Source organism: Eublepharis macularius, chromosome 5 (assembly GCF_028583425.1).
Source record: "Eublepharis macularius isolate TG4126 chromosome 5, MPM_Emac_v1.0, whole genome shotgun sequence".
NCBI classification, from domain to species: domain Eukaryota; kingdom Metazoa; phylum Chordata; class Lepidosauria; order Squamata; family Eublepharidae; genus Eublepharis; species Eublepharis macularius.
This window is the reverse complement of record NC_072794.1, coordinates 162,724,495-162,737,175: the sequence shown is the minus strand read 5'-3', so window position 1 is coordinate 162,737,175 and position 12,681 is coordinate 162,724,495.

Genomic DNA, 12,681 nt, shown 5'->3' with positions numbered 1-12,681 from the left:
TACTGTTTATAGGCATAATACTTTCTGTCGCATTCTTTTAAAACTGTTGTCACCTGCCTTGAGTCTCAGACAGGAAGGCCAACTACAAAATGAAGTAAATAAACAAATAAACTGCCTTATACTGAATCAAACTATTGGTCCATCAAGGTCAACAGCGCTGTCTAATCTGACTGGCAGGGGGCTCTCCAGGGTCTCGCTCTCCAGTCTTTCATATCACCTAATACCTGAAAGTTTTAACTGAAGGTGCCGGTGATGGAACTTTGGACCTTCTACATTTAAAACAGATGTTATAATCACTGGAGCATTGCCCTAATGCTAGGAAAAGAAGAAGGCAGAAGGAAAAGAGGAAGACCTAAAATAAGATGGCTTGACTCAATAAAAGAAACCACGCCCTCCAGTTGCAAGATTTGAGCAAGTCTGTTAATGATAGGATGTTTTGGAGGTCTTTCTTTCATAGGGTCGCTATAGGTCAGAGGTGACTTGACGGCACATACAAGAGATGGCACAATACAAGAGATAATGTGTATTTTCCACTAACTGAGAAGTTTAAGTTTTTGAGCCCTGGGGAAAGCTACTGCAACCCATAAATCATCCACTCAAGCCACCCTAATGAAGATGTTTAAAGACAGCCTGAAAATCTTTTTTGAAAATATAAATAGCAATTTTCCAGCAACCGGCTCCAGAAAAATCAGGATTTTCCCTGGTAAATTGAAACAGTTGGAAAGTAGGCAGTTTTGGACCAGCAGCTTCCGTTTTCTTCCCAGGATGATATTATGCTTCTTTATTTAATTTATTTTTGAAAATGCTTCTTCCCCAACTTTTGGCACAAATGTTCCCCTGAGGCAGCATACAACAGATAAAGACACGAGTTAAAATCTCTGTAAAACTACAATAAAATATTGGCCGTTTTCACACTGCTTACCGGCCATGGAACATCGCGCCAAGCTCCCGGAACGACAGCGTCTTCCTGGCACAATTTTGCGCGAGAACTGCAGTTTCTCATGCGAAATCACGCCAGGAAGACGCTGTCATTCTGGGAGCTTGGCGCGATGTTCCGTGGCCGGTAAGCAGTGTGAAAACGGCCCATATTGCCTACAGGTGAAAATGAAAACATTAAAAGTTGGAGAATCCACTCTTAATGCAAGCAGAAGGCAAGAAAAATAACTATATTCTGATTGTCTTCCTAAAACCTGACAAGCTCTGGAGGAACTTCTGAAACAGGACATTCTATAATCTTAGCGCCACCACCAAAAGGGTCCTGTCCAGGGGTTTTTTTCTGGGGAAAGAGGTGGTGGAACTCAGTGGTGGAACTCAAGACCACACAATGACGTCACTTTGGGTCAGCTGGAACAAGGGGGGAGTTTTTTAAAGTTTAAATCACCCTCGGTGAAAATGGTCACATGGCCAGTGGCCCCGCCCCCTGATCTCCAGACAGAGGGGAGTTTAGATTGCCCACCCCGAGGGGAGTTTAGATTGCACTGCTTGGTTGCACAGAGGGCAATCTCAACTCCCCTCTGTCTGGAGATCAGGGGGCGGGGCCACCGGCCATGTGACCATTTTGAAGAGGTGCCGGAACTCCATTCCCCTGCATTCCCGCTCAAAAAAAGCCCTGGTGGTGACATCTGTGGTCATCTGCTGAAAGAGTTAAACACAAAGTAAAGCTTTGCTAGATGTTTTTAGTGAACAGATAGGGTCCAGTGGCCCTTCTCCAATAGGCTGTGTATACCTGTAAGCTTCTCTAACATTTATTGTCAAGTTATACACACAGTCTATCTTTCCTGAGGTTACTTCACTCGGGACTTCTATTCTGAGGTCTCTTCACAGGTCCCAATTCTGTTTCTTTTCTCTTTTCCCCTTTAGGGGTACAACTAAGAGGCAGAACTGTCACACCATAGGCCCCTGGAAAAAAGATTCCTTCTTCCTTACTCACACATTTAAAGAAGACCCTCAGTCACAAATAGAAGGCAGAAAGGGAAAGCACTCACTCATGGAACAGAGGGCCAAAAAAGGCCTCTCTAGAAATCCATGATCACTTACTTTTTCCTTTGCTCAACTGGAAAACTTAGCATGTATCCTCTTGCTGCGAGATTGGCTCTGGGTTCAAGACAAACTAAGCGTTAAAATGGAAAATGGAAAACTATTGATTCTTAGAGATGCCTCTAAGGGTTGCTGAAACCCTGGGATTACAGGCAGGGTTGCCAGCTCCCCCCAAGGCAGACCTGGGGGCCAGGAGGGTGTAGGGGGCATGGGAGGTAATAAGTACTCAAAATGCTTTGTTTTGGGCCAATTTTTAGTGAATCAGCCCTGACAAATGACACAATCTCCAAGAGACACAGGTGCATACATGTGCTTTGAACATGCGCTTTATGGCCTGCATCCTCCTTTCCTGTTGTGGATAGTGACATTGGGGACAGGGGGAGGGTTCAACATAAAACCATAGAGTTTCTTGTGATTCCTAGAGCTATCCTTTGTCACGAAAGTTACATAGTGATGTCGGTGACATCTTTTAAAACAAATTTCTTCCACCTTCTCTCCAAGCAGTGGCCACCAATGAATCTTACCAACAGGCAACGATGACAGTTACCAACAATCGTGGCCAATGATACTTACCCACCATAGCAGGAAGCCCAGTAAGTCTGTTGCCAGTGGATGGTGGGAGACCTGGCAACTGTACTTGGGGGTCCTGATCATTAGGGCAGCAACATTCACCAGCCTTCCTATAGGCTTAATCAGCTCATGATTGAAAATCTTCCCAAATATTGCTGTTTTCTAAACAAAGGGCTAAACAAATTCAAATTGTTGTTATCTCCCTTTGGTCTGCCGGAGCCTTCCTTTGGCAGTATTCATAAACCCCCCAAGTCGAAATTCCTAATTTGCACATAAATGGCCAATAATGTTACTGCGGCTGCATTGCCTTTTAAAGTACCAATGAGAATGTAAAGAAGGTTTATTAAACTGCTCTGCATTCAAATAAACTCACCTCCGTCTTCTCCGCCCAGCCTCTGGACTGAATTCAGCTTCATATATTGCCATCTGTGCAAAGAAAAGGGAGCTTTAATGGACTCTAGCTGTCTCCAGAACAAGATGCTATTGATAGGAGGAGGTTTTATTAGAGGCTTACAAAAAGTTTGACTGGGAGAGAAAACATTGCTTTAAGTCTTCTCTGAAGTAATAAAGCCGGTCCCGAATTCACTTTGGTTAGAACATTCTCCAGTTTTCGAAGAAAGTTCACTTTTTATATTCTTCAGAAAAGTTTTCTTTACTCATTCACGGCCAATATGTATTAAACAGAGTCAGAAAGGATAGAGAATGGGAAGAAATGTACCCAATCAACTAGGTTCAAATGGAAAGCAAAATTCTTATTTCCTTGGGAGGAGAAATCCTTCCTTCCCATCAGCTTCGGATGATAATAAGTAGGATTGCCAACCTATAGGTGGGGCCTGGAGATCTCCTGGAATCACAACTAAGAGATATTTTCCCTGGAGAAAATGGCTGCTTTGGAGGATGAACTCCATGGTATTATCTCCTGCTGAGGTCTCCTCTCCCCAGACTCCATCCCTAAATCTCCAGGTATTTCCCAATCTGGAGTTGGCAACCCTATCAATAACAAACCCCTAGTTGAATCCATGTTTTGAGTCTGCTACCTTCGTGCCAGGTGCAGAAGCAATCATTCTGGGGGAAGAAAGGAGGGTACAGCTCCAGAGTCCGGAAGATTTAAATTTCCATGGGCTGGTCTTGGTTTAAATGGAACAACCTTGAATGCTTGAAGGTTGAAGACAGAGCCAACAGATGGTACCCCAATTCCATTCTCCCTGGGTGCATGCCCAATGTCGGGATCTGCACAATATTGGATGTTGTGCTTTAAAAGTCGTTCTTTTCCTGGATTTTACTTCCAGAGGAGAATGGTTACAACAATGCAATATCCAACATCATGAGAATCCCTTCAACTCAGTGCTGAATGATACTGCCTACCCTCTGTTTCCCGGCATGATTCAAAGTGTGGGTTCTTAACTTTAAGGTCCTAAATGCCTTGGGGCTGGGGTACCCGAAGAACCAGCCCACCAGTTAAGATCTGCCTCTTAAGCCCTCCTCTCTGTGCCCATGCTTCAGAGATGAGGTGGGTGGTGAAGGTGACTAGAGACAGGGCATTTTCTGTGGTGGCACCTCATCTTTGGAATACCACCCCCCCTTGAGGCTTTCCTGGTGTCTATTTTACTTTCCAGATGCCCGGCTGAAATACATCTTTTTACCCAGGCTCATAATTAGGGGTTTTGTCATCAGCTTTTTGATGGTCTGCTTCTGTACTGAGGGTAATTTTAATGCTGCTTCTAGAATCATAGGGTTGGAAGGGACCTCCAAGGTCATCTAGTCCAACCCCTTGCACAATGCAGGAGATTTACAACTACCTCCCTTCCCCTCCCCCCACACATGCCAGTGACCCTTGCTCCATACTCAGAAGATGGCAAAACACTGTCAGGATCCTTAGCCGAACTAGCCTGGGGAAAATTGCTTCCTGACCCCAAGGTGGAGATTGGCATTACCCTGAGCATGTAAGAAGGTGCCACAACGACTAAGCACCTTTCTGCCCTCCCTCTTGTAATCTGCCCAGGTTCACAGAATCAGCATTGCTGTCAGATGGCCATCTAGCCTCTGCCTAAAGACTTCTAAAGAAGGAGATCCCACCACCTCCTGAGGAAGCCTATTCCACTGGGGGACTGCTCTGTCAGGAAGTTCCTCCTAAGGGGTCATACCCAAAGTCCAATGGCTTGTTTTTAATGCCTTTTTCATATATTGTGTGTTTTTAATTGCAAGCCCCCTTGAGCAAGACTCAGAAAAGGCAGCTTAGAAATATTCCAGATGAATCAATCAACGACCATCTGCACAGAGCAATCTTCATTCAGAAAATAGCCCTATCCATTAGGTAATTCATATTCCCATTTTACAGATCACAGACTGAGAGGCATTTGAGTCCGGTGGCACCTAAGAAGCCGGAAAGATTATCAGAGCGTAAGCTTTTGAGAGCCAGAGCTCCCTTCCTCAGACACAACGGAGCCTTTTCTTTGCACAGATGGCAATATATGAAGAAGCAAGCTCTGACTCTTGGAAACTTAGATCCAAGCTACAAGTGACGCCTGACACAGGTTGGACACTTGTCAGCTTCCCTCAAGTTTTGATGTGAAATGTAGGCATCCTGGTCTTGCAGCTGTAATGGAGAGCCAAGCTGTAAAACCAGGATGCCTACATTTCCCATCAAAACTTGAGGTAAACTGACAAGTGTCCAACCTGTGTCAGGCATCACTTGTAGCTTGGCTCTAACACTCTGAAATTCTTGTTAGTGTCTAAGGTGCCACTGGGCTCAAATCTTGCTGGTCTACTGCAGCCCAACATGGCTACTCACCTAAACTGAGCATGGAAATACACGTTACAAAGTACTTAGGGATGTTCAAGTGCACCTCGTTTCACATGTCCCCCTCCAACTTCCCATGCACTTCACACAGTCACCCTTCAATTTGCTCCACGTGAGTACATTCCCGTGTTCGATAACAGTTCCTTCTCAACTGCTAAAAGTATCCCAGGCTCCCTTGCTGTTTTTTTTTAAATGCATTGTGATGCACTAGTGTGCATTTTTCCCTTCTGATAACAACATGGTTGGAAATGGATGCAAACTCTTGCATTTCATTTCTATAAAGAAATAGCTCTGACTATGCCTTTCTTTGCTACCCCTGCAATTAATCTTTGACAAGGAAATTCTCTGTTTCCAACTGCCACGTTCCCAGTCCCCCCACCTCTGCCACCGCCTCCCACATCCATTCATTGAAATGCAGATCTTGACACTTTCTCATACCTTAAAGAAATGCAAACTGGCAATTCAAAGGAGCCTGCAGTCCTTGCTCTGCAGTGTCCATCCCTGAGAGTTCTCCCTGCAAAAATAGACCCGAATTGGAGCTCTGCCCTCTAGACTCAGAGCCTCGCTACAAGTGACATCTTCCACGCGAAGGGCACTTGATCATTTTCGCAAGTCTTTCTGGGTACTGAAGTCCCTCTCCCACACCCCTTTTCCTTCTGTTCCTTCCCGTCTCCGTTAGCACGGCTGCCTGAAGAGACGGAGAAAGCCTACGAGAGCAGCTTTTGCAAATCGTCTTGCTGGGGGGTGGGGAATGCTCTAGAGAAAGCTGACATGTGAAGTCCTCCCCTCTCTGTTAGAACTGTTAGGATCGCTGCCTTAAAAGTCAGAGAAAGCCTGCGTTTGCAAATCGTTTCTCTAGTCGCAAGCCTGCTCTCAATGATCTTTGGGGGCGGGCAGCTGCAACTTTCTAAGCTTTCTCTAGAGTATTCCCCCCCTCCCCGAGCTGCCCGCTGCAACTTTGCTAATCGTCTTGCTCAGGGAGGGGGGGAAATACTCTAGAGAAAGTTTAGAAAGTTGCAGCTGCCCGCCCCCAAAGATCATTGAGAGCAGGCTTGCGACTAGAGAAACGATTTGCAAACGCAGGCTTTCTCTGACTTTTAAGGCAGCGATCCTAACAGTTCTAACAGAGAGGGGAGGACTTCACATGTCAGCTTTCTCTAGAGCATTCCCCACCCCCCAGCAAGACGATTTGCAAAAGCTGCTCTCGTAGGCTTTCTCCGTCTCTTCAGGCAGCCGTGCTAACGGAGACGGGAAGGAACAGAAGGAAAAGGGGTGTGGGAGAGGGACTTCAGTACCCAGAAAGACTTGCGAAAATGATCAAGTGCCCTTCGCGTGGAAGATGTCACTTGTAGCGAGGCTCTCAGTAGTGGTGTTTGTACTCACTTGCAAATGCAATCATACAAAGGGAGCTCCCGTGAAAGCGGCAGTCACACGTGCTGAGCAGGAGATAGCCTGCATGTGAATTGAGGACCACACATAGAATCCTGCACTTGAGTGTCCCCAGGTAATTTGCAACGTATATTTCCAATCTGAGAGGCGTTCTTCTTTTTCCCCCAGTGAAGGTCTTGGGAAGCAATGAGCTCTGCAGAGAGGGATTGTAGCAACCACATTGGGAAAGAAATGTGTTTATCAATTAGCTGGCATACTTCCATCTTATCTCCAATGAAGGAAGGGATTTGCACGGGTGAACAGCCTCTTCATTAGAGAAAGGAAGAATGTGCTGCAAGGAAAAATGTTATTTTCAGAAGCAATTGAAGAGGTGCAAACAAACAAACAAACAAACAAAAAACCCAACCCAGAACAGATGGAGCAGAATCTCAGTAGCTTGTTTGTGCTGCACAGAGGAAATTGAAGACAATAACTAAGATCCAGCATAAACCAATTAAACATCTGTCTACAAAATGAACCAAAGATTTCTTCCTAGACTTGTAAGCTCCTGATTACCACTGGATCCCTTGTGGCCTTCACAGAACCCACTTAGTACCATCTGGAGAAAGGGAATCTCAGCCTTTGGAAACATGGATGTCAAAATTAAACCAAAATTACAGATATCTCTCGGCCCTTCCTTTCTAGTATATTTGAATGTTTTGTACTTCAGGGTGCCACAGAAGGGATGTTTACTAATTACTACCAAGAGAAAAATGAATATTGGAGGAGATTAGGATTGCACTCATGGGTACCTACGTGCATGAGCATAATTTATGAATAAGAACATATGCATTCATTCTTGTGCAATCCGGATTCTGCATTTGCTAGGGTTGTTGAGTATTTGGGAAAATCCCATGAGAAAACATTTATACACAACCAAGCTCTTGTTCAGAAATTTTACTGAAAGGGAGAAAGAACAACCAAACACAATCTGCCCCCCCCCGGCCTCTCCAGACCTATCTATTCTCCCTGAATACAATTCTGCATGGAATGGAAAGTTAATCCTCTCTCTGGAGCGTCTTGCTTTTTAAGGAAATGGCTTATAAAAAAATGAATCTGAAAAAAATTTGATGAAGCAATAGTGAATTCACTAGAAGCAACAACCTGTCTTTGCTTTCATGGAAGACAGAGACACATTCTGAGCCAAACGGGATAGCGGCCAGCAGTTCGGCACCCGAGTGCACAATGATGCCAAATGGAACTCTAGAATATAACAGCAGGTGGACTCCTGAAATGTGTTTAAGGTAAGGGCAGGTGAAATAAGGCACAGCCGTCTTAGCCGGGTGTTCTGTACAATGAAGGAATCTATGCATCCCTTTCATTCCTACTGTGTTCAAAGGTTCCCCCCCCCACCCCTGAACGAGTCCATTAATGATGTTGAGAGATTATCACAGTGTTCAAGAAGTCACTTGGATCTGTCTCTGGAAGAAGACAGTGGGTTCAAATAAAAATCAGTGAAATGTGGATTAAGTTACACAGCCAAAAGGACACACATTGTACTTCTTACTCTGCCTTTCTGGTTACGTTCTTTGGGCGCCTCAAGATGATGTTTTCTGCATGGGCACGCACTCGTTTTAATGTGCTCCCTGTAGTCACATGGCAGCTGCAGGGAACTGCTTTTTTTTAAAAAAAAAAAGGAGCCCCAAACAGACTGAGAGCCAAGCTACAAGTGACGCCTGACACAGGTTGGACACTTGTCAGCTTCCCTCAAGTTTTGATGGGAAATGTAGGCATCCTGGTCTTGCAGCTTGGCTCTCCATTTAATTGAAGTTTACATGCGGCCGGGAGGGGAGTGCAGGCGTCGGGCTCTCACCAGGCGCCCCATTCCCCTCCGCTGGGTGTGTGTGTGGGTTTCTGTAAACTTCAATTAAATGGAGAGCCAAGCTGCAAGACCAGGACGCCTCCATTTCCCATCAAAACTTGAGGGAAGCTGACAAGTGTCCAACCTGTGTCAGGTGTCAGTTGTAGCTTGGCTCTCAGAATAGTGGAGTGGGGTGGGGGGAGGAAAACCTCCTGCCCCCTCACCCCATATGGAGAGGTATTTTGGAGGAAAATGGCTTGGGGGGAAGGCAGGAGCTCTCCCTCCTCACATGTTGCCATTCCAAGCCAATTTGGCTCCTCTTTTTCTCTTTAGAAGCAGTTCCCTACAGCTGTCATGTGACTTGTGGAGCACATTAAAATGAGTGCACGCCTTTGCAGAAAGGTATCACCTGAGTGAATCTAGTGCCCTCAGGTCACACCCGAGTTATGATGGCCAGTGTTCCCGCTAATGTGAGCACGTGAGCAATTGCTCACAGATTCTGACTCCTCTGCTCACAGCTTCTCAGATGTAGCTCACAGATACTAACCCTCAGGCGGCCCCGCCCTCCCAGTCAGCCAGCATCTGCAGGTGGGCCCTATAGGGATGGAGCAGGGATGGAGCCTCATCCCACTTCTCTCCTCCCTTCCTGGTTGTGGCTGGTTTGGCCCCCAGGGTGGTGCCAGAGAGCGCCTCCAGCCACTGCTGGCTCTCTAGCTGGGGAACAGAGCAGAGCTGAGTGATCGGGTCTGGCCTGACCCATGCAGCCTGAAATCGCTAGGATCCCCTCAGCCCCAGAGAGCGGAGGAGAGGAGGTAGCACCTCAGCCACCACCATGGTGACGGCATCATTTAACTTGGCCTTGGCACAGAAGGAGGCTGAAGAAGTAAGCATTGACTCACAAAAGCTCATCTTGAAATAAATGTGCTAGTCTTTAAGGTGCCATTGTGTGTCTGCTTTATTTTGTAGCAACAGACTAATACAACTACCCCTTTGTAATCAGCATGGACATATCCATTTTTATACAGAAGTATACTCTGATTTTTATGGCCCTTTCACCTAATGGCTTTTATTGTTAAATTGTTTTGATTGTAATCAAAACAATTTGATTGTAATTTTTTTTAAAGGAGGTGCACTCAAAACTTTAATGAAAGTTGTTGTTTCAGCTCACAAAGTAGATTTTTAGCTCACAACATTGCAAAGCTTAGAGGGAACATTGATGGTGGCCCCAGCAAGGGGCTTTCAAGAAGCCGTGAGAAGCAGAGGTAGTTTGCCATTGTCTTCCTCGGTGGTCTCTCATCCATGTACTGATCCTGCGAAATCTGATGAGATCGAGCTATAGCTTGCCACCCTCCCTCTGTCATCTAAAACGACCCTTCATTAATTCCAAAAGAGAAGCCCAGTTCTTCAGTTTTGGTGACCCTGTGACAACACTACAAGAGCATGAAAGGGCAGGGATAAGATTGTGAGTCACTCTTCACACAAACTCACAGCCAGGTGAAGGTGTCTTCCCTGTATTGCAATTAACTACGGGCCAAAGGAAGAAGTAGTCCCAAAAGACAATCAGGAATAACAAGTGTTTTATTGTTGAATATGACACTCAAAGGTTTGCGTTAGAACTTCAGATTGTTTTGTAAATAAATACTTCCTGGTTCAGCACCGAGATTTTGTCTGTTGTTCTCACAAAGAGGGAAATAGAAAGGATCCAAAGCATTCTGTAATTAGGCATGGGCAGAGAAAGCCACAAAAATATAGTGATATTCCAAAAAAAGGATAGTTTTAGGTGGGTCTGCAGTAGAACAGGAGGATTTTAGTACAGTAGGGCCTTAGAGACCAACAAAATTTCCAGTGTGTAAGCTTCCAAAAGTCAGAACTCCCTTCTCCAGATAACTGAAGATATCTGAAGAAGGGAACTCATGCTGATACCCTGAGAATCTTACTGGTCTCTAAGGTGCCCACCTAAAACTATCCTCGTGAAAGGCACCACATTCAGCCACATGGAGTGGAATTCTATCAGCCTCATAGAAAATGTGTCTGAAGAGGGGAGTTTTGACTCTTGAAAGCTTGTGCATGCGTGTATCAAATCTATGCGCCATCAAATCTCAATCAACTTATGCCCTCAAGTCATAGCAGACCTGCGGCGCCCCCTAGTGGGGTTTACACGGCAAGAGACTAACAGAGGTGGTTTCTCAGTGCCTGTCTCTGTAACCTGGTCTTCCTTGGAGGTCTCCCATCCAATTAATAATCATGGCCAACTCTGCTTAGCTTCCAAGATCTGACAAGTTCAAGCTCACCTGGGCTATCCAGGTCAGAGCAATATGCTGCCTTCCCTGCCTTGAAATCTTACATCTGGAAAATCTTGTTAGTCTCTAAAGTGCCACTGGACTCAAATCCTGCTATTCCAAAAACATGGAAAACAGAAGAGGAGAAATCTGCTCATAGCTAATGTCAGAATGCTTTGAACTGTGAGAACTTCTGAATTCATTCTACCATCAGGGCATGCAGAGTTCTTAAAGTTCATTCAGTTCATTCATACTGTAATAAGTTTAGAATTTGTGGATGGTTCTGTCGTCTGTTTGCTTGGCTTCTGAACACTGTGGCTATCCTCCATGACAAAGAAAATAGTGATGTGCCTTAACAACTGTAGAAGGGGCATGAGGGTCTGGGATTGGTTTCACTCGAGTGCCCCTGAGGCTGGAAGAGCTGAGCTCCTCTCCCAGCAGAAGGCAGAGGAGTGTCTGTGCGAAAAGGAAGTAAAGCTTTAGACTGGAAACAGACAGAAGACCTGGGCAGACAACCCCTTTGTGTGTTGACTCACTGCAGAGAACATGCTGCCTTGAACTTCCAGCTTTTTGTGATTGCCACGTTGTCAACATGGTGCAAACGTGTGAAGTGCCTGCATGCACACCCCCTCCCTGTGATCAGCAACACAATGTCACTGGTGGGGTGTGTGTGTGTGGGCTTACATACAGGCATCGTGCAATCAGTTTGGGAATTGTGCAGAAGCAGGCAGTGAATTTGCTTGTGAATGCCTCCTCTCCCTCTGGCCTGGAGATGAGGACAGACACCACTCTGAGTAGGTGCAAGATTCTCTCTCTGGGGATCTGCTGGGAGATTGGGGGTCTGCTGTAGGCAGACAGACACTGCTCTGAGTAGGTGCAGGATTCTCCCTCTGGGGATCTGCTGCAGGAATACCTCTTTGCCTCTCCCATGATCTCTCTATAGTACGCTTTTCTTGCTTAGACTCAAGTCAGATTACTGTTATGGATGAGAACAGGGGAAACTGCTTCATCTACGGAAAGGCTGACATTTATGGAGATGAACTGATGTTGATAGAGACAGGTAGGTTGGAAAAATCCAATCATTCCCAGATAAAGATGTTTTGCATCCTGCAGGAAAAATAATGAATCCCCCTGACTACCTGATTATCCCCTTGAAACACCTGACCGCTGGCTGCCAATTTCTGGAGGGCTTCCCATCAACTTCAGATGATAATAAGTAGGATTGCCAACCTATAGGTGGGGCCTGGAGATCTCCTGGAATCACAACTAAGAGATATTTTCCCTGGAGAAAATGGCTGCTTTGGAGGATGAACTCTATGGTATTATCTCCTGCTGAGGTCTCCTCTCCCCAGACTCCATCCCTAAATCTCCAGGAGTGGGGAGATTGAAAAGGAGCTGCTGTGTATGTGCCCGTGAACATGTGTGGTGTTCAGACAGCATCATCTAGGCATGCAGCAATTTTCTCCAGCCAGATTATGGGGGTGGGTATTGGAAATAGATATTTACATTAATTTACTTTAGTTCAGCAGAGTTACCTCGTCAGGGGAAAACGTGAACATGAACCCAACATACCGAAATAATCTTGAGGCAAGTAAATTGTAGAAAAGATAAAACTTACATTTTATTGAGGTCAATTCCATTCACAGTATTCTCCTGTAGAATGAATCCTAGTCAAAAGTGAACTTTCCCTAAGGGGCATGGCCAGCTATTGCGGCATCATCCTTGCATGCGGGTATGTGGATTAGGTCTCCATGGCACGAGAGAAC